General features: G+C 32.6%; 1 protein-coding gene, 1 non-coding gene and 1 pseudogene across 2 annotated transcripts in view; 2 read left to right on the top strand and 1 right to left on the bottom strand.

Moving 5' to 3' along the window:
- CAMKMT (calmodulin-lysine N-methyltransferase) overlaps positions 1-23,349 on the bottom strand; it is a 339,386-nt gene that overhangs the window by 289,173 nt on the left and 26,864 nt on the right. The window lies entirely within an intron of this gene.
- On the top strand, positions 1,096-1,214 carry LOC120622279 (uncharacterized; annotated as a pseudogene).
- On the top strand, positions 20,449-20,567 carry LOC120622271 (5S ribosomal RNA). The gene has a single exon (XR_005658464.1). It is a non-coding gene; the product is annotated as a 5S ribosomal RNA (ribosomal RNA).

The following is a 23,349-nucleotide window of genomic DNA, read 5'->3' on the forward strand; positions in this document are numbered from 1 at the left end:
GTTTTAAAATACTAAGTTTGTGATAATTTGTTAGGACAATAGAAAATTAATATAAAGTAGTATATATCCCCCTAAAGCACTGTATAAAATACCAAAAGGTCAAGGAAAATCTAACTCTCAATCAGTGGGGACTCTAATAAACTAAGGAACAGTTCACGATGCAGTACTATGCAGCCATTAAAAAAATGAACTAGGAAAAAAAAATGAACTAGAAGTTTGGTGGGTTGTTATGGTCAGATGTTTAATATTTACTGTTAGCGAAAGAAGAAAAAAGAATAGAAAGAAGAATAATATAAACACAGAATAATATAAACACAGAATAATATAAACACAGAAAGATTTTTTAAATTATGTTTATACCTGCATTTAAAAGCCTAGAAGAAAATTCATTAACAAATGCTATTTCTATGGGATAAAAAGGGACTTTCAGATTTTTTATATTGCTGGATATTTTTTTCAATGAGAATGTATTATTTGAGGAAGCTATAAATATAGTGTTGTTTTTATACATGTAACTAAATGCAATCAATTTTATCCATATATTAACATTTCTATAATCTTTATGGAATTTAAATATAAGTCACTTAACATACAATTTCTAAATCTTACCCAGATATGGTATTATCTTACCTCTGATAGAACTGACTCAATACTCTCTCTGAATACATTGGGTTACTCAAACTATGTTACTTAAACACAGTTTTTGTTGAGATAATTTCTTACTAAAACAAAAAATACAGTACTACTGTGTTCATAGTAAGTTAATAGAGAGCTACAGTACTAAAATAATATTAAATGATCAATTAGTTAAAATTAAATTTAGACAGTTTAAAATTAATCAACCAGTTAAAATTAAACATTTGTAAACAGTTGGTTTACATTTCAAAGTACATACTAAATTCAAAATGAATCCAGGAAATGCTGTTTTTGGTCAAATGCTTCAGTCAAACAACCCTCAAGGACAATTAGTACAAAATAAAAGTTTGAATATTGAAGGAGCAATCCTTGAATCTTTTTATTCAGTCAGATTTTAGAAACCTCAACGATTTTAGACCTCAAAGATAATTAACAAAGAATCTAAAATACTGAGCACTAGTCTACAGCCATGCCACCCTGAACACGCCCGATCTCGTCTGATCTCAGAAGCTAAGCAGGGTCGGGCCTCGTTAGTACTTGGATGGGAGACCACCTAGGAATACCACGTGCTGTAGGCGATAAATAAATAAATAAATAAATAGTACTGAGTGCTATTATGCTGTATTTTATTTATATTGGCATATTCACTTAAGAGTAAAGATCCATTTAATTTTTACTATTTTAGAGTTAAAAATGAATGAGGGAAAAAAGGAGACACTAACAGATATCATTACCAAACATTATAATAATGATTTTCAGAAATTATCTCTTTTTGTCACTATGCTATGACAAATAACCATTGGATTTTTCATTAACATTGCATTCAAATATGTGCACAAATATGTGCACTATTATTGAAGATACTGGTTTGTTCATGGAAGTGATTTATTATGACTTACTCATGTTATTTGATAATTATACACTTTTATTTATTTTGAGAGAAATAAAGCAACATTTTTATAGTAATACAGTAGTAAAGAAAACAAATACGATCAAAAATTTATAGATGCTAAAAGCAATAATACTTAAATGTAATAATTCTAGCCGTTGTGTCAGGTTTAATGATCACAAAAGTCATGAGAGAAACCAATAAAATTTTAAATGTTAGCTAGTATTACATTCAAAATACACAAAAATTTTTTTAAAGTATTTATTGAAATGCATATGTCATAAAGTGATGATAAATTTACCTCCTAAAAATGATCTACATCTTTTATCTACAGAATAAAAATTGGCAAAATTTGTTTGATTTGACCAAATCATTCAGATCTCATAGGTAGAGAGCTTTTTCTAATAATTTACCTTACTTGTATTTAAAATATATTTCTTGATTATAATAAACTGATTTCTAGCAATAAACATCAGGAAATTGAAATATTTAGGAATAAATTTAACAAAACATGCGCAAGACCTGCAAAATGAAAACTACAAAACTTTGCTGAGAGAAATTAAGGAATACCTACATAAAAAGAGAGCCATATCATTTTCATGGATTGTGTAACTTCATATTGTTAAGGTGTCAATTCCCCCAAATTCATCCATAGATTCAGTGCTTTTTCAGTCAAAATGCCAATAGACTTCTTAGTAGAAAATGAAAAGCTGGTTCTAAAATTTATATCAAATGCAAAAACCCAGAATAGCCAAAATAATTTTGAAAAACGAAAACAAAGTTGGAGGACTTCCCCCTTTTCCAGACTCACTATAAAGCCACAATAAAGACAACAATGTGGTAATGGCATAAATGACAGATGAATGAAACAGAACAGAGAGTCTAGAAATAGGCCTATACATATTTGCTCAATTAATTTTCAAATCGGATGCAACAGTAAATTAACAGTAAATTAATGAAGTCTTTTTAATAAATGGATCTGGAACAACTGAATAGCCATGTGCAACAACAACAAAAAGGAACTGTGATCTCTACCTCATGCTATATGTAAATATTAACTTAAAATGGACCATAGAACAAAATATAAGAGCAAAAGCTATAAAACTTCTAGAAGAAAACATAAGAGAAAATTTTTATGACCTTAGCGTAGGCAAAGTTTTCTTAAATAGGACTCAAAAAGTATGAACCATAGAAAAATAATAAATTAAACTTTATCAAAATTAAAAACCTTAGCTCTTTGGAAAATGCCATTAAGAAAACACAAAGGCTAAACACTAGCTGGGAGAAAATGCTCTCAATACCTACCTAACAGAGGACTTGTATTCAGAACACATAATGAATTCCCACAACTCATTAATAAGAAGACAAACAACCCAATTTTAAAATGGACAAAAGATTTGGCATACACTTCACAAATGAAAAAATACAAATAGCCAATAAACACATGAAAAGATGCTCAATATCATAGTTATCAGGTATATCATTAAATCACATATAGACAGATGCATTGTATACCCAGTAGAATAGCTAAAAAGACAATATAAAATAATAAGACAGTAAAATAAAAAGACAACATCCAAGCACTGACAAGGATATGAACAACTGGAACTGTCGAATGTTGCTAGAGGCAATGTAAAATTGTAAATATAATCATCTAGTGAAACAGTTTGGTAATATCACTTACTACACTTACTACAACCCAGCAATTCTCTCCTAGGTATGCACCCATGAGAAATGAAAACATGTCCACACAAAAAATCTTGTACATGAATGTTCACAACAGTATTATTTGAAATAGCCAAAAAGTGGGATGAAATGTCCATCAACAAATGAATGGATAAACAAACTATGGATATATTCATACAACACTACTCAGCAATAAAAAAGAAATAAACAACAGATATACACAACATGAATGAGTCTCAAAAACATTGAGCCAAGTGATAGAAGCTAGAGAAAAAAACAGTCCATACAAGATTGCATTTATATGAAACATTGGAAGAGTCTACTCTAATCTATAGTAACAGAAATAGATTAATGGTTGCCTGGGAGGAAAATGGGCATTGACTGGAATAGAACACAAAGGAACTTTTTGGTTTGATGGAAATGTTCTATATATGGATTGTGATAGTGGTTACATGAGTATATAAAATTTTCCAAACTCATCAAAATGTACAATAAAATTTGTACATTTATATAAGTTATATCTCAATAGAGTTGCTCTTTTAAAAAATTAAGTGAAAAAAGAGCAAATTAAGTCATACATTACTTTTGAAATTTTTCAATGATCTGTAATTTCATTGCTCTATTTTGATACTAAATTGCCTCTTTCTCTGAACACAGGGCTACTCAAAAGATATCCATTAACATTTAATTATGTAGATATGCCCCTATTACTTTTTTCTTTAAATAATAAATGCACTAAACTCAACTATACTTCATAAATTGATATTATTTGGTAAAGCATTTAGTTAACTGAAACAATTATTCAATGTCTTGAAAGGATTTTGAACAATATTATTTCACGTTTAGATTGACATTAGAAGAATCAAACCTACAACCATTTACTAAACTATTATGTGCAGCTTAGCCAACATTAGCAGCAATTTCTCTTTAAAAACAATATTTGAATTTAAAACATAACACAGTATTATGACTCACAGCATGATTCAGTGTGTAGGGGTTAGAAATGAAGTACTGAACATACATATAAGGGGATGCAAAATACTTTGAAAAGGAATACTATGATTTCTAGCAACTTCCCCCCCAGGGATTTCAATTTCTATTCTATGGCAGCCACTTGAAGAAATGTGGAATCATTGTTTTCACAAAATTGAAGACTTTAAACGTATAATTCCTTCTCCAAACTGTGATTTCACTATAGATTTCACACACATGCATACACACACACAAAATTTGCTCTCTGTTTATATTAGATATTCATACAAGTAATGCAAAGTGACCAATTTAAAGGCCAAAGAAAAAGACTCTAAGTATGAAATGCTGAAGAGGGAATTCACATAAAAAAATTAACTTATCTACATGATTCTTTAATTTGTATCACTAGTGCCATAGTCTGGAGATAGTGGAAATAACTAATGAATATAAGACGGGCAAGATTGATTTATAACTATATACTGTTATAAAAAATTCAATGTCTACTCTGGCTAAATCTGGATGGTGGCTATATGGATGTTTCATATTCTCTATACTTTTCTGTGTACTTGAAATAGTTCATAACTTACAAATGTTGAGATTAGAAGTAAACAAAGAATAACACAGCTAAATTCATATAAAAGAAGCTTAAAAATGGTGAATATTACTGAATAGAAAAGAAACAAAGCTCTTTTTTTAATGTCAATTTCCTCTTCTTCAGCATCCCATACTTTTATTCTTACAGTATATAATTTAAATATGTACTCTGATGGTCCAAAAACAATTTGTGCCAATGTTTTGATCATTCATTCATTCAACAAATATTTGTTCCTTCACTATACATACAGGGCTACAGTAGATGTAGCAGGGGATACACAGAATAAATGGATACAAGTGAATGAATTAGTGCTCATGACAATTCTCTCCTTGTGGTTATTTTACATACTGTTTTCTCTCAATCGCAGGCTTTTACCCTCAAAGAGTCATGGCAGAACAATTATGGAGGATTCAGTACTGAAATATATACTGTCTGCTGAAGAAAACAATTTTAAAAGGATTTGCATATAGGTCTTGATTGGCTATGTATCCAAAGCCAAAATTTCTGAATAATGTTAATGGTCTTTTGGGCAATAAATCAACAGTAAAAGTAAAGTTACAAGAGTCAGTGGAAATTAAAGAGCTTAGGATGTCAATGAAAAAAATAATTAAAAGACTACCTCGAATGATGACAATTTAAAAGGACTATGGCAACTGGCAGAAACCATTTAAAAAGAGTTTAATAAGTGGAATTTTTTTTAAAAAAAGAACTTGGGGCAAAACTTAGGAAAAATTTGTTCCAATGGTTGATATGAGACACAATAGAAAGGTAGTCATATTACATTGCCCAAGGCTATATCCATTTGCATACTCAATATGCTAACTAAGAAAATACAAAAAATTTGTCTGCTACTAGGATTTTTTAAAATTTAGCCTTTATTCAAAATCATGAGGCACTGATAGAGTATTAAGGATCTTAAAAATCTCATTAGGGAACTTGTAGATTATATAATCCAAACACATCACTTTATAAATGAGGAAACTAAAATCTAGAGCACAAATTCTATGCTCAAGGTCAAATCATTTAAAAAATGCAATGATGTCTAATATGAGTATAAAATGTATATCTCCTTGGATTCTATTCAGAAACCTTAAAAACCAAATATAGTGTTTTTTGTAGAATAAATGAACTCTGCTAGCCAGAATATTAAATTAATCATAAATATATCTACCATAACCAATCTGGATATCCAAGAGTATTATGTACAAAGTAGAATCTACGAATATTGCAAATATATTTGCTCAAACAAAAAAAAAGCATTTTATAAAACAAAACAATTCAATTTCCTACTCTTAGAAGCTGCGACAAGTAGGAACTAATGAATTTAATGGTAAAGATCATTTCTGGGAACTCAATACTCAAGGTAGGTATTCAAAAGATTAGGTTTCCTTTGTTATGCTATGTAACTCCAATAGGAAAATCTCAGCCAAAAGTTCCTTCATACTTTAGAACTATCGATTTCTTTTTTAAATTAATATTATACATAATGAAACATTTCACACAAAAAAAGTAATTGCTTCATTTTCTGGAGGCGAACTAAAATTCACTAATCCTTAAACACAGCTGTTGTTTTTAACCTTTTAAAACTCTCTTTTAATCTCTGGGTATCCTGCTACCCCATTCGTGTCAGGCAATTACTCTTTGCTGCAGCAATCCTCCACTTGTTAATGAAGTTATTTCTCCAAATTACTACACCACTCTTTCAGCATATTAAAGAATAGGTAACTGAAATATTTTTTTGAATAAATTAGAGAATGTTTCATTTAGATAAAATGAGTCATGAAAGTCTACCTTGGGCTTTGAATAGCCTTGGAACTTTTGACTTCAGCATTGATTGTAACTCTCAATTTTAAGAGGATCCTCTACATTGTACATTGGCTTGGAAGCATCTTTCTATAGCAAGTAAAAAGGCCTGTGAAACACACCGATATCTAACAGGTATCCCCTTGTTTATGGAACTGAAAACATTTCCATTTATAGATTAGGCTAAGCTAAATACTTAAGTTTGTCAGGATACACATATTATTGCTGGATTCCTGATTTCTTATATTCTGCTTCTTTGATAGCACATATGTGAAACAGTTGGAACATACCCCCTAGCAGATTCATACTTTTCTACAAAAACTTGTTATAAAAAACAAAACTATATAAAGAAAATGTATTAAAAATAGGTCACAATTCTCAGTTTTCTCTATGCTTCCACAGCAGTTCTCTCATGTTTATTACAACATCCTAATATATTATAATTTAGCAAGTTATTTGCCTACCCCATTAAACTATACACCGTTTGAGAACAGGGACCAGATATTATTTCTCTTTGAATCCCAGGACCTAAGAGAGTATCTACCATAGTAAATATTTGTTAATAAAATAACTGAATGAATGAACAAACAAATCTGGTCTTACATATACCTCTATCATATTGCTTCTATGCATTCTGATTACAAAAAAAAAGTCCAATGATTTTATATATGGATTATTTTATAAAAATCTCTATAGCCAATGGGTATACAGAATTAAGATAAAATGTTTTATATTGCCATTTTAAATTGTAATATATAATCTTATACTTTTACAACAATATAAACAAGTCTTTTAATGTGCTTTCAAATATTTAGCCATCCAAATCTGCCACTGTAATAGCTGCTAATCTTGTTATAAAATGATTTTAGGATGTGCATTGGGACCAAAAAAAAAACTGTAAAGACTTGGCAAAATTCCAAATCATTTATTTGTGATAACACAATAAGCATCTACTTTTAAAATCAAACCAGGGTTAAAGTGATATTTCAAGAGGAGATAAAAATGGGCCAATATCTAATTTGTAAATCATCTAATCCCATACGATATGAAAGTTTAAATGATCCCGAGCCACAGGAACTTAAGAAATGTCACACTGGCTATAACCAAAAGGTCACAATTGCCTCTGGGGGGTCATATGTAAACTATTAAGAGAATATGTACCTCCAATGATGCTGAACACATAAGCTATGAGTTGATATTTCATTGAATTTTAGCAAGCTGTTCTTATCTAGCAATAAAAAATTATCTGCTGAAATAAACATCTAAAAACAAAAATGTAGGAGCTTTTCGATTGGAGGTTTCTGAATACTACTTTTCCTTACTGGATCTCTGAGCCTTGGGAGGCAAAGTAATGTAAAGAGTTCAGCCTTTGAAGTCAGACTAACCTTGGTCAAAGGCATGTTCTAACATAAAGTGATTGAGCAGCCTCTAGCAAATCACTTAATCCTTCTGAGACTAAATTTCTTTATTTGTGGATATAAATAAGTAGTAAATGATTTATATATTGCATATATAATAAAGATTAGATAATGTTATCAAAGCATCTTGTCAATGTTTGGCCAAAACAAAACAAAACCTTTCTATAAACCAGAGTTTCTCTTTTCATTCCTTGGAGTCCAAAGGCAAAGGAGATCTCTATAAAGAGTGAAAGAGATACTCAGCTGTTGTCTTCTGCCTCCAGACCAACCCAGGTCTCAATTAAATTTCTCTGACCATTCCAATGTATTGGGAAATGTATTATTAGGTACTACCTGCTACTACAGTTAAGCCACATACCTCTGAAGCCTCAATTTCTGATAAAGCACAGCAAGAGACAATGAATGGGTGGGTGGGTGGATGGATGGATGGATGGATGGACGGACAGACGGACGGACGGACGGACGGATGGATGGATAACATTTTGAGGTACAAAAGAACTGATTTAAGGAAAAGTACTTTCATTTCAAATATGGCTGGTAATCTTTGTCTTTGCTCAACCTATCCAAGATGCTCTCTTCCCTTCAGTTTGTCCATCCAAGTCCTCTAAATGCTTTCAAGTTATGGCTCAACCTATACCTTCTTGCATTAAATATTACCTAATTAGCAAACATTTGTATAGTACCAAATAGTTTATAGTACATAAAATGTTTCACTGCCATATCGAGTAATGTAGACAGTAATATCATTTCCATTTTCCTAAAGAGGTTCATTAAGGTTCACTTGGTCAAGGCAACCCCATGCCACCCCACTCTGCAAGGACACTAGGCAAAAGCCACCTGCTGTCACAAAGGAGAGAACACCCACTCTTACTTAGAATCCTGCACTAATATAAAGCAAAAGTTTGCTGCTACCTGGACAAGGGTAGGAACACTGAAAAAGACCCACTCTTGAGCCTCAGATGCACAGGCTTGCCTAAGACTGAGACCTGTAGCCCCACCACAAACCTTGAAATAACTAACAAACTACAAGAGTCTACTGCTGGGAGGAATCAAGAGCACAGAGAGAAATCCTCTCATATAGGCATGCAAAACATGCTGAAAGCTGTGAGTGGAGCAGAAATTATGAGAAAAACTCTCCAGGACTCGAGATTCCAAACTAATCACAAAGTAAATGGCAGTCCACTGTAAGAACTTGAAGTCCGTCGTACCCTGAAGATAACTATAGCAACAATAAAAACCAAACCCAGCCCAATTACTGACTAGACTGACTGAACCCCCCACACTAACAGCCTAACAAAAGAGGCATGGCCATTCTGCAATGAATATTATTACCTTAGTCCTTGCTGTCCTTTTACAAATGGTGTTTGATATCCAGTGATAAAGTACTAGAGACAAAAAAATGTAAGGGAAAAAAATTCTCAAGAGACAAAATAATCAATAGAATAATAAACACATGGGGAATTTCCACGGTGAGAAGAAAACTTATTTTTTAAAAGTGTCAAATGAAAATGCTAGCATTGAAAAACATAATATTAGAGATTTTTTTTAATCCTTCAAAAACTTTACCAACAGACTGGACACAAAAGAAGAAAAAACAGTGAACTTAACCATAGATAGATAAACAGAAATTACCTACAATGAAACACAAAGAGAAACAAAAATGAGACAAACAGAATAGAGCATTTAAAAGCTATGGAATAATATCAAACAGTGTTAATACACGTGTAATTGGAATCAATGAAGAGAGGAACAGAAGATACATATTAAGAGATAATGACCAAAAAGTTTCTAAAATGAGTGAAACAAACCATAGAATCCAAGAAATGGAACCTCTAAATCAGAAATACAAAGAAAAACATATCTTGGCACATCATAACCAAATGCTGAAAACCAAAGATGAAGAGAAAATAATGAAGGAGCCAGGGAGAAAAGGAATATTATGTACAGAAGAACAAAGATAAAATTTACAGCAGGCTTTTCATCGGAAACTATGAAAGCTGGGAAAAAATGGGGCAACATCTTTAAAGTACTGAAAGAAAAAAAATGCAACATAGAATTCTAAACTCAGTGAACTCACGGACATGGACAATGGACTAGTGGTTACCAGAAGGGAAGGGGGACAGAGGAAGGGGAAAAATAAAAAATAAAATGTTTAAAAAAATTATGCATATATCGTATGAAAAAAAATAATAAACTGGCATTAAAAAAAAAAGAATTCTAAACTCAGTGAAAATGTCTTTTAACAAAGGCAAGAGACTTCTGCTTCTGGCTGAGATGGCATAAGAGGGACTAAATTTATACTCCCTCCTTCAACAACTAGGAAACCAGATAATGAAACATGAGGCAATATTTTTCAGACATTGGACAACAGGTAGCACAGGGCTGTGATCCATAAGAGAAAACAAACAAAGTAATCTTTATAATTGTATCAACTTACTGCCCAGAGAAGTTTCTAGGCCATAGTGCCTACAAGGGATCCCCATAAGACTGTCAGCTAATCTCTCAATAGAAACTTTTCAAGCCAGAAGGGATTAGCATGAAATATTCAAAGTGATGAAAAAGCAAGGACCTACAATCGAGGTTACTCTACCCAGAAAAGCTATCATTTAGAATCAAAGGACATATAAAGAGCTTCCCAGACAAAAAGCTTAGGAACTTTCTCACTCCCAAACCAGTATTAAAAGAAATGTTAAAGGGACTTCTTTAAGAAGAAGAAGAAAAACAAAAGATCCAAAATATGAATAATACAATGGCAATAACTACATATCTAGCAAGAATTACTTTAAATGTAAATGGATTAAATGCTCCAATCAAAAGACAGGGTGGCTGAACAGATAAGAAAACAAGATCCTTACATATGTTTCTTACATGAGACTCACTTCAGATCAAGACACACACAGACTGAAAGTAAAGGGCGGAAAAAAGATATTTCATAAAAATGGAAACCAAAAAAAAAAAAAAAACCAGCTGGGGTAGCAATACTTTTACCAGACGAAATAGACTTTAAAACAAAGGCTATGACAAAGAAGGACCCTCTGTAATCCTACTTCTGGGTATTTATCTGAAGAAATCCAAAATACTACATCAAAGGGACATGTGTGTCCATATGTTAATTGCAGCATTTTTTACACTAGCCAAGATATGGAGGCAACCTGGGTGCCCATCAATGAATGAATGGATAAAGAAGAGGTGGTATATATTTACAATGGAAACTTACTCAGGCATAAAAAAGAATGAAATCTTGCCATGTGTAACAACATAGATGGGCCTAGAGGGTATTGTGCTGAGTAAATCAGAATGAGATAGACAAATGCCATATGATTTCACTTACATGTGGAATCTAAAGAACAACAACAACAACAAAAAACAGAAACAGATCATAGATACAGAGAACATTTTCATGATTGCCAGATGAGAGGGGGATTGGGCACAGGTGACAAACTGAAAGGGCTTAAGAAGTACAAATTTGTAGTTATAATATAGCCATGGAGATGTAAAGTATAGCATAAGGAATATAGTCAATAATATTGTAATTATTGTATGGTGTACTAGATTTATCGGGGTGATCACTTTGTAAGTTATATAAATGTCTAATCACTATGTTGTAAACCTGAAACTAATATAATATTGTATGTCAACTGTAATTGAAAACTACAAAATTTTTGAAAGAAAGATGAGAAAATTTTTCCTAAAAATATGGAAAGTAACTTCGCAGGATGATCTGATCATAAATTCCTAACCGGGCAGGTCATGGTTCATAGTCATGCCCCAGAAAAAAGTCATGCCCCTTAGAAAAAAGTTTATCATTGCCTGAAGCAAGCCCAGTCCATTGTTTCTGTGCACCCAGGTTGACAAACCTTTAAAATAAACCTTAACTACCCTCAGGAAAACACTTAATCTTGTTAACTATCCTGTAATCCAATCCCCACCTTGCTTTTTCCCACCTCCTTGTAAATTTACATTCCCTCCTTAATTTCAAATACACAAAAGAAGCTGCAAAACTGTTAATTCTGCAGAACATTTGAGATCTTGCTCCCCAGCATATGTCGCCAGTTTGGATGAAATAAACTCAGAAAAATTCTCTACAGGTTTGGACATTTCTTACGTTGACAGGAATTTGAGATCACAATTACGCAACATTACCTATTCCCAACTTTTAGTTCTGTGTTGAACAATGTCTACCCTCTACTTCTTAAAAAGAATTTGATTATTTACAGCCTTAATGTGAGTCCAGATGGCACAGAAAGCAGAATGAGCTAGATCCGAACAACTCATGGGGCCCAAATTCAATGGTTGGGCAAAATATGCCCCAGAGAAGCTGTATTCAGTCCAACTCTTTAAGCACATGCAAGTAATCCCATGAGCTATTTTAGGTTATGTGAAACAATTATATTTCTTTTCTTTCTCTTTATCCTTCCCTTTCTCTCCCCCTTCCACTCCCACACTCCAACCCAAACCACTTTATCTCTTTTTCTCAGTAGACACTAACTTCTACCACATTTAGAAAGTACCCTCTTGTTCATCTTAACATACCCAGATAGGTTACATGACCAACCAGCTAACGTAGAAGGCCAGATTTCACAGGTGCAGTCACTGATTCGACAAAAGGTTACTGTAAGTCCACTAGGTATGAGGCACTGTTTTAGACTGAGGATGCAATACACAGAAGGCCTCTGCTCTCATGAGCTTCCTTTCAGTAGAAGGACATAGGTATTAAACAAAGAAATAAAGAGGTAATCACAGGTAACAATGAATGCTATGAATAAAATAGACAAAGTGATAGAGATTGGGGAAAGGTAGGTACTTTAGATAGGCAGTTATGGGTGGCCTCTCTGAGAAAGTGACAACTGAGTCCTTAATGAGCCACCATGTGAAGAACTGAGAAAAAACACAGAGAACAGAAACTGAAACATTCTTAAGGAAGTAAGTGTAGTGTGTTTGAGGAATAAAGGACTCTTCCATATGACTACAGCTCAACCCTCAAAACCAGGAAATAAACACTGATACAATATTACCATCTAATCCACAAACCCATTCAAATTTCTGGAATGGTTCTTCCATTTTTCCCTGTCTGCCATGACCTGAACATTTTTTAAGAGTACAGGCTAGTTACTTTGCAGGCTGTCCCCCAATTTAGCTGTGCATGATTTTCCTCGTGGTTTGTGATTTTTGGCAGGACTACCATAGAAGTAATGCGGTGCTCTCTCAGTGCATCTATTAGGAGGCATGCAATGTTGATTTGCTCCATTTGTGGTGATGTTAATTTTTACTATTTGGTTAAGGTTGTATCTGTTGGGTTTTCTCATTGTAAAGTTAATTATAAACATGTTGTATTTATCAATTAAGTAGTTAGTATTTTGTGAAGAGATACTTTGAGATTAAGTTAATATCATATTCCTCATCAAATTTTTACTTACTTGTTTTAGCATCCATTGATAATTCATGCCTCAATCAATTATTACTATGATAACTACCAAATGTTAATTTTCTAATTCCATCATTCCTTCTAAATTAGTGGTTGTCAAATAAGGAGGAGGGATATAATTTTGCCTCCTAGGGGACATCTGGCAATGTCTGAGGACGTTTTGTTTTTCACAGCTGGATGTTGGGAATGAGAAGGGATGCTACTATCTAGTAGGTAGAGGCCAAGGAAGATGCTACAGTGTACAAGACAGTGCTCCCCACCTCAACCCCCAAAGAATTATCTTGCCCAAAATGTCACTAGAGCCAAGGTTCTAGGTTTATATAGTACCTGTTCTAGATTTACTTAATGACATTATGATATAGGCCAAAGTTTCTGTTTTCCTTCATTTATATATTTATTAATATCATAGAGTCCTATTTTACTCAAAGAGTTACAACCTGTTTCTATCCTTTCTTTTGATATGCAAATTGTCTCAGACTTGGTCAATACTAACTCTTTGAAACCAGGTCCTGTGTCCTTTGGGCATGTACTTTGAGTACTTCCTTATTTTATGACATAAAATGCCCACCCCTGGAGTCACACATTTCTTCAAAAAGCCCTGATTCTTTTCAGTGGAGAATGATATTTAGAAACCAAGATCTGGGTGCTAGCTATGCTCACTGCTATGACCCAGACACAGCTAGGAAATACACATACGTCTATCTGTCTGTCTATTATCTATCTATCTATCTATCTATCTATCTATCTATCTATCTATCTATCTATCTATCTATCTGACAAAGCAATGAGTTCATACTGACACCTCTTATTCTAATTTGACACACAGGGTTTTGGCCTTCCCCCCCTTTCCATGTTTATAATTCCTTTTGTTAACACTAAGAAACCTAGCCCCCATTATCTTCAATGTGTTCACTTATTTGCTCAACTTCTTCATCCCTTGATATTATCAGTAGTGAAGCAAATTCAACCGCAGATGTACCTACCCACTAACCCCCCACCTCCCAGTCTCTACCCATATTTGAGCCTAAACCTTGATTGTCTCCACCCCTACTGCCAGTTGAAAACTTGGCCCCAAAGGAGGGAAAGGAGAAAAATGAGTCAGATTCTATTATAAGTACACTGTACCCTATATAAGTTCAAGTGTTCCCTATATCTGGTACATAAGAAATGCATGCTTTTCAAAATGAAAAACATTAAGTTTACCTTTATTATAAATAACTTATCTATGTATATTAACTTTTATATATGAACTTACATATAATATATAATATAAATGATTTATAATTTATAATAAAAATGGTATTAAGCCTTTTAGAATAGTCTGTTATGAAATGCAGATATATAATTAACTTGAAAAATATGGTCAAAATTAGTGTGCTATTTCTAAAGGATATGTGAGAAACTTCTGGAAGAATCTGTTTCACAGATTTTAAAAAATCATAATGTAAAATCAGCATGTTCCAATTACGTAGATAAGACATTATAAAGAATAGCATAGGTATAAAATTATAATTTAACGTGAAAAAGCATTTACAATAAATCTCCTGGGAAATTTACCATTAAAACAAGAAACAAAAAAAGCACAAAAACTATGCTACACAAACATACACATTGATGTGACATTAAAGAGAGACTCAATGGAGAGAATTCTAAAATAATATATGTAGAGACTATCTGTAAGTATTTGAATGTTTAAGAAGTATTTGAACCTCTTAAATGAAACTAATTCCAAACTCACCATGTACTGAAACACACTTTAAATAACATGCTATATGTTTCCCTTTTTAAAAATGTTATATGTTTCCCTTAATTAAAAAAACAAAAACAAAAAAAAAACAGAACTAAATTTAATACTTAAAAACCAAAATGACAAAAGGTGTTTGGCTAAGAACTTTCAGTGCAAAGCTCTAATTAAAAGAAGGAAATAATTAGAGGCATACTAAAATATAAAGCAAAATGCCCAATTGTCAAGTAAAACTTAAATTCTATCACCTGCTTAGTATTATCCTTCCAATACATTTCTTTTTGCCTAAGTTAGCCAGAGTCAGCTTCTGTTGCCTGTAATCGACGAATCCTAACTGATATAACTACATACCCTAGTTATAAGTTAAATATAGCTTCTTCAAAATTAGACATCTTTACTTATGAACTATATTGGTTTAATTACCAATAATAAAAAAGCTTGAATTTTAGGCACAGTCAAATTTTTAAGGGCTACTGAGAGAAGGCCAAAGTCTTCTTATTGTCACCAGACTATTTCTATTGGAAGTTAGGGAATAGTGTCAGAGTTCAATATATATATTCCATAGACACAGGTATCAATTCATTTATTTTTCTTTTTGAAGGCAAAATATAACCTAATTCATCATTTGGTTTCCTATGCACATCACTTTCCACTCCTCTTTAAACTTTAAAAATGAGTTTTTATTATCATGAATGAACTGATATTCACTTTGAAAATATTTTTTACAAATATTTATATTTGAAAAATCTTTACTATATTTCCCCCCAAAAGTAACACATACTTGAAACAAATCAAACAATACAAAGATTAATAGAGAAAAATTTAATTTTTTCCTTCACCCTATTCCCTCAGGTCCTACTTCCCAGAAATCACCAATACCGATAATTTGGTACATATGCTTTCACAGCTCTCAGCATATTCACACAGTTTCTTTTTATAAAAATGAAATAACATTATACACATTACTCGGTTCACTTAACATCTTGGACATCCAGAATATAGCACATAACTCTATTCTTTTAATTACTGCATAACAATCCCTTGTATAAATACACTGTAATTTATCCCACAATCCTATTAATGATGGAAATAGACTCATCAGACTGTTTCCAGGTTATTTTCCTTTCCAAGCCAAATAATGCTGTAACTAACACCCCTGCACATGTGTCCTCATATACTGGAAGACAGAAATCAAAAAATGGGATTGCTGGGTCAAAAACATTTTTTAACAACATTTCTTTTTTTTTTTAACCTTAGGAAAGTTTTAATATAAACAAAAATAAAGATAATAGAAAATAATAAATTCCCATTTGCCTATCATTCAATTTTAACAATTGCCAAATTTTCAAGTTCCCTTTTTCCTCTTCTCTGGTCTATAAAATTTAAACAAATCCCATTTTAATAGTCTCATTAAATAGCTCTAAAAGTTTATCAAAATCCTTCTTGGCACACTAGCTATATAGTACCCACCAGCATTTCTATTCTCTTTAATATTGTACATAACTTTTTAAAAAATTCACTTCCTCCCTCTACTAAGCTCTTTGCAATGGAGAAATAGCAGAATCTAAGCATCTAAGACAGCAGAAAAATAGACTAGGAAAGATCATCTTAAAAGCATAAAAAGACCTTGAAAGGAACAATATCAGGCAGGCATAGAGGTATATTAAGTGACAGAGGCAACAAAGAGAAAGAAAGGAGTAACATTAAGTAGATTTTTAAAAGCCAGCATTAGCTGGTAGGAAAAGTACTTAAGGGATTGCTGGTGGTCCAAGTGGAAATTTAAACAAAGTAATAGCAATTCATGAGGAATAGGACATGCTTTTTGAATGTATTTTGGAACTAGCTGCTTAAAATATATTTCACTGATCAGAAAGCTGGGCGAATAACCACTTTGTGCTCTTCCAACAAAAGATATTTGGAGGGGAAAAACATAACCAATGTGTAACAAAATAACATTTACTTCTTTTTAAATATAAGTAATACCTCTACTAAAGAAGAACAATATAGAATGTGTGTATATGTACACAGATATGCAAAAGGGATACACTAAAATGTGTCCCTCCAAAATAGCATATAATGAAATTTGAAATGTACTTGAGGCATGGGCTATTTAAAGGAATCCTAAATTATTTTGTACTGTGAACATGTTATTTAAAAAAATCATAACCTAATTTATTTATTGAAAGTGTGGTTTCCTTTTTTAAATATTAAGTTCAATAATCTATAAAGCATTTATTGATTATTCATTATACGCCAGGCACCGCATGCACACAGACCAAAAAAAAAAAATCACTCCTGCTTCTAGGAGCTTACAGTGTGGTAAGTAATTTAGACACATTTATTATAATATAGGATATATTATAATGTTTTTTTTAAGTCTACAGGTAAACATAAGATGTATATTTATAGCTATAGCTTAGGAGAGTCGGGATAGAATTTATAGAAGAGGTAACATTTAAGTTGAATCTTGCAGGCTAAAGAATTCGGAAATGAGGGGGAAAAGAATTTCTAAAACTTGTGCAAAGCCTTGGTGATTTATCTCAATATATTTAAACTGGAAATACCTTCTACTGTAGATTTGACAAGAACCGTATGTGGTCTACTTAAACAACGTTTTAGAATTTTTATTGTTATTTTTAAGTTATTACAGTATGTGAGATTGATGAATGTGTGTGAATATATGTGTGTGTGTGTTAAAGACAGTAGTTAAAGATGTTGGAGTGAATCTATATACTAGTGTCTACTCCCTTCCTGATATACCATCTAAAACGAAAGTAAGTAGACTTGAAAATGAAACAAGGGTTCATAAAGGCACAAAAAGATAACAGCAAAAAGCTGAATCCTAAATTAGCAGTGCGGGAAGTCATTTACATCTCTGAAAATGTAGGTAAGACTGGGCTAAATACAGAAGGATTTGTTTAAAATCTATTTACAAAGCAGTTAGACCTTGAAATCTTACCTCCCACTCCTCCTCTCCATCTGTCAGATGTCATCCAGTCTAGTCTCCAAAGAGTATAAATCAAAGGGCCTGGATTGCAGGGCATTAGCTCAGATGAGGGAGGGTAGTGAAGGGTAAGGTAAAATACTTTTTAAAGAGAAATTGAGTAACTGAATGTTGAGACTCTGCTTCCTACCCAACCCCAAATACTAGAAGCTAAGGTATACACACTCCCCAAAGCAGCGGACTCAGAATGAGTTTTCTCTGGGGAACAGATTAGTTTAAGAGAAACACCTAAACGTGTACATCCTGGCTCCTCAAACAATCCTGCCAGATCATTCCACAGTGAAATCCATATTCAGTAAGCTGGGATATCAAACCAAGCTAGAAATCAATCAGTTTTGTAATACATAACTCTTAAAGATCACTAAATATTTGATGAAGGCTTCTATTATAAAAGATAGAGTCAAAAACAAACAAACAAACAAAAACAAGAAATGTAGCTTTAAGGAAACAGAATAAATAACAGAAGAAAAATAAAACTTTCAGTAATATATTTAAAAAACTAAGAAGCAATCAAATATGAAAAGAATGCACTGGGAGAAATTTATAGAAAAAAAGAGCTTTGTGACATTTGTAATGCTTTTTTTTAAAGCATAAAAATAGAAATGAAAAATCCAACAGAAAGGTTGCAAGATAAAATTATAGAAATATCCCTGAAAGTAAAGTAAAAGTCAAAAATATTGAACCCAGAAGATAAAAAGATAATTAGAGAACCTTTCCAGGATGTCCAACATTTGAAAAATGGAAGTTCCAGAAAGAGACACAGAGAAAACAGAAGGGAGGAAATCACTAAAGAAATAATCCAAAAAAAATTCCCAGAACTGAAAATTATAACTTTCTAAATCGAAAGGGCACACCAAATGTCCAATACAATGTTTAAAAACAGAGCCACGCCAAGATATCACATTATAAAATTTAGAACACTGAGAATAAGATTCTGTCAAATTCCAGACAGAACTAACAGTTTTCATTAAAAAAAAAAAAGGTATTTGGAATAGCGCTAGACTTCTCAAATGCAATACTAGAATCCAATACATTGCTATAAAATTTTGAAAGAAACTATTTCAAATTCTATCATTTTATATCTAACAAAAGTATCACAAAGTCTCAAAAAATTACTTCCCTTTACTTCCTCAGGAAGCTCCTAGAGTTTATAATCAACCAAATGATGGAGTAAACAAAGAGATAGACACGGTATTTGGGAAATGAGATCTAGTAAAAAAAGAGAGAAAAAGAATCCCCAGGATGGGTTGTAGTGAAGGCAGATTTCAAAGACTGTATCAGGCCTACAGATCCGACTAGAACTGGTCAGAGGTATCAGAAGACTTCACAAACATGAAATGGATGGTCTTTTATGAATAATTTTAAATGAAAACATCTTATGCCTTAAAAATATACAAATAAAGCCTTAAAAATACATGAGATTACATGTTTGTGCCTTTAAATTTAATTTTAATGTAGTTAGAGTAAGTCAAGCAATTTTCTTGCCTATATTCCAAAATTTGTTATCAGAATGAATTCTTCATTGATTGATGAAGCAATACAGTTGTTTTAAATTATTTTTTAAATGTTTGCTGGTGAGATTTAAGACAGTTCACAGAGATCATCCAAGTACCTGGATGCATCAGACACTGAGATATTTATCTAAATTTTAAAACACAGTAGTTTCTTCAACACGTGTAGAAAGAATGTTTTATTCCTTTGTAGTAGTTCAAAGTTGAACAGCCATTTGAAGATTGAAAATGCAGGACAGCACATAATAGGTACTTAATAAACACTTGTTGAGACTGCTCTTTCTTTTCCAATTTAAAAATAAAGAAGAGGCAAATGAAGATAAAGTTAACTATGTATTTTATATATACACACATATACATATACATGCACAAACACACACATATATTCACAAATATTTAAAATTTCTCTTCTAGCTCTACACCAGTTTTCAATTTCATTTTTTAATATATTTCACATTTTTAACTAAAATGATTACTTCAAAAATATGTTTGAATAAAGGTACTGGCAATTGAAAACATTTAGAATAGTATCATCTTATTTTCTGTTAAATATAACAATATAAATATTTGTTAATTGTTGCTGCCATTCTTAGATAGTATAGGGAAAAAATATTTCCCAAAAACAAAGGATTAAACTGTTGAATTAAAAAGGCTCATCTCTAAAAGAATCTATTAGTATTTTATCTAATTACCTTTGATAAACAAAATGACTAATCAGAACTGACTCTTCTTAAGAAAATAACTGATGATCTAAAAAATATACAAGTCTATGGCCATGCCGCTCTGAACGTGCCTGATCTCGTCTGATCTCGGAAGCTAAGCAGGGTCGGGCCTGGTTAGTACTTGGATGGGAGACCACCTAGGAAGACCAGGTGCTGTAGGCATTAAAACAAACAAACAAACAAACAAACAAATAAAATACAAAGACAAACATGCCTTAAATGCCTCCAAATATGTGATATGTATCAGAGGTTGCCAATTAGAATGTCCATGGGTACAGCGGGGAGGGCAGAAAATGAAGAATCTGCTCAGCTCCAGATAACAATTACTAAATGAGCTCATACTCAGAATGCTAGATCACTGTTTTTCTCCAGGAGAAAGTGGAAATCTAGGTTTTTATGTGAATTTTCCTATTTTCAAATCTTGGCAGTAATTCAATTTTTTTCCAATGATTGCATTAGCTAATCAAAACATATTTGTGTTCTGAATTGTTTCTATTAATTTATGAGGCCTATAGTATATGTCCTCTAAAATTGAGACCTAGATGTTATGCAGAATAGTATATCAAATACAAATACACCTGTGTAGAATGAATGGATTCGTTTAGGTGTGACTAAGAATTCAAATGAATCAATACATACTTATTGAATACCACTTGAGCCAAACCTTGTGCAAGGTACTTTGGTGGAGTAAAGAGATATCACTGGATATAAATAATTAACATAAACTTCCAATCTTTCTCTCTTTCCTTGTCTTCTAAAATAAGCATATAATTTACCATCCAAGCCAAGACACTTTTGAGAATGAAAGAAGGCACTGTTGATAATTACGCTAAGAACAACAGGTGAAAACTGGGACCATGCCAGACAAACCAGGCTGTGCAGTCACCCTAACTAAAGGAAATTGGTCTGCTTCAGTATATTGCCTTCTGCCTACCCCAGGCTCACACCTACCAAAGAGGATTCTGCTTTGACAGCCTGGTTCTTCAGTACTGTGATAGAGAATCAGAAAGAAAGGGGGTAAAAAGGAAGAAGAGAGTGTTATTATGATAGATACAAGAGTTAGAACTGTTTTCTGCAACTTTTTGTTTGATTGTTTTGTATTTAAAAGGTGCAGAACCAGCAGCAATGTGGGGTGATACTGGATGGGAGAGGGTAAAAAGAAAAGAAAAGTGCTAAAGACTGTATAGCTTTCATGTCATTCAACCAAGAGAAGTAAAATACTCAAGTTACTTGAAAATAATTTTGTTGCATGGACTTGAGACTAACACCCCCTGAAATGAACCAGAGAGGGTATGGTGCCTGTAATTTGGTGGTTGAATTTTATCTTGGGAGAAAAAGATTAACAAATAGTTAATACAATCTGGTAGAAAATTGAGTGCTAAATTGTACAATACAAACTACAAATCTACAGGACTTATGATAAAAAAAATCAAAGAGGGCAATATGAACCAACCTCCCCTTTCTTGTTATTCTAATTTCTCCTTTAAAGAAATCCAGGAGACAAGCACAAGCAGAGAAGTTGTAGTTTGCATAAATACATACCACTTCTCAACTGTACATAAAGGCAGTCCAACCAATTCCTGCTAAATTCTAATTAAGTTGTCAAATATTAAAATAAAACCAAAGTCCAGAAATAATCAAAATACTATTTGTCTTTCCTTGACTATCACATAATTAAAAATGATACTTCATTTAAGTTTTAAGTCTGGGTTTCATTACAGCGTTTAGTCAGAAATTAAGGGACCCTTGGGAAATAGCAATGACACGAAGTCTGGACTCCAACCACCTAGATAGCAAAGGCTTCAGACAAATCATGAATTTACCACCAGGAGCAAAGACTCTACCTGATCCAGCATACTAGAATAAACATATTGTGAGCATGTAGGGCACCTACATACATAATACATCCATATTTTCCAACTCAAATACACAGATAGAATGATCTGAAACTTTTCTTCATTCTTTCCATGAATTGTCCCCACCTCCTCAGGGTATAACACAAACACTCAGATTCAGGGCTAGGAGTGGAGGGTGAAGTATGAGAGGGGAGAACACACACGCACACACACAGAAATGACATATACACAGCACTAAATTCATTCAATCATCAAATATTTAGTTCACATCAAGCATTCATAGAGTGATAGAACACACACAGGCCATGCGAATGTCCATATAATAATTCTCTGTGGAAAGGCTAACCACAATTCAAACTCTTTTGCTAAGGACAAGAATATTCTTTTAGTTGAGCTTTTTATGTGACTTATATTCATATGAATAATTTTTAACTATCACTATAGCCATAAGCTTGAGAGAAAGGACTATGTAAAAATGCAAATCAATATTACTATTGTATTATCATGCAAAAAAACCCAGCATTTTTCATAAAAAGGGGGAAAATCTGAAATAAAACAAAATCCACATTTTAGATTATTAAAAGAAAATGTATTCTTTCGCCCCTATCCTCACTCCCCAAATCCCCACTCCATTAGATTGTCAACTACCTTTCAGAAACCATAGAGAGCCCATTTTCCAGTGACCTTTAATCAGTCTCCTCTGAGACACAATCCACTGGACAGAATTATTTTCCATTTGCCAACGTTATTTTCTAGCACTCCAAGTTACCACTTTTAGTTTCAATTCCCACCATGAACTTTTAAATTCATTTCTTGCCATTTTGGAAAAATGCTACCTTCCAGAAATATAGTGGAATAGTTATAAATTCCTGACCACTTACTAAATATTAATTTTTAAGCAAGTTATCGCTACCTTGTAAAGTTGTTAAGAAGATTAAATGGTAATAATATTTACAAAGTTCCTGATAAATACTGTAAGGGGTGCAAAAGAAATGGTAGCTATTTCTTAAAAAGACAGAGAAAGAAGTACTACTCAGTATTTGCTCAAAGAGAGGGGAAAAAAGACTTGCTTGGCATATTTTTTGCTA

Source organism: Pteropus medius, unplaced genomic scaffold (assembly GCF_902729225.1).
Source record: "Pteropus medius unplaced genomic scaffold, Ma_sr-lr_union100, whole genome shotgun sequence".
Classification (NCBI taxonomy): Eukaryota; Metazoa; Chordata; class Mammalia; order Chiroptera; family Pteropodidae; genus Pteropus; species Pteropus medius.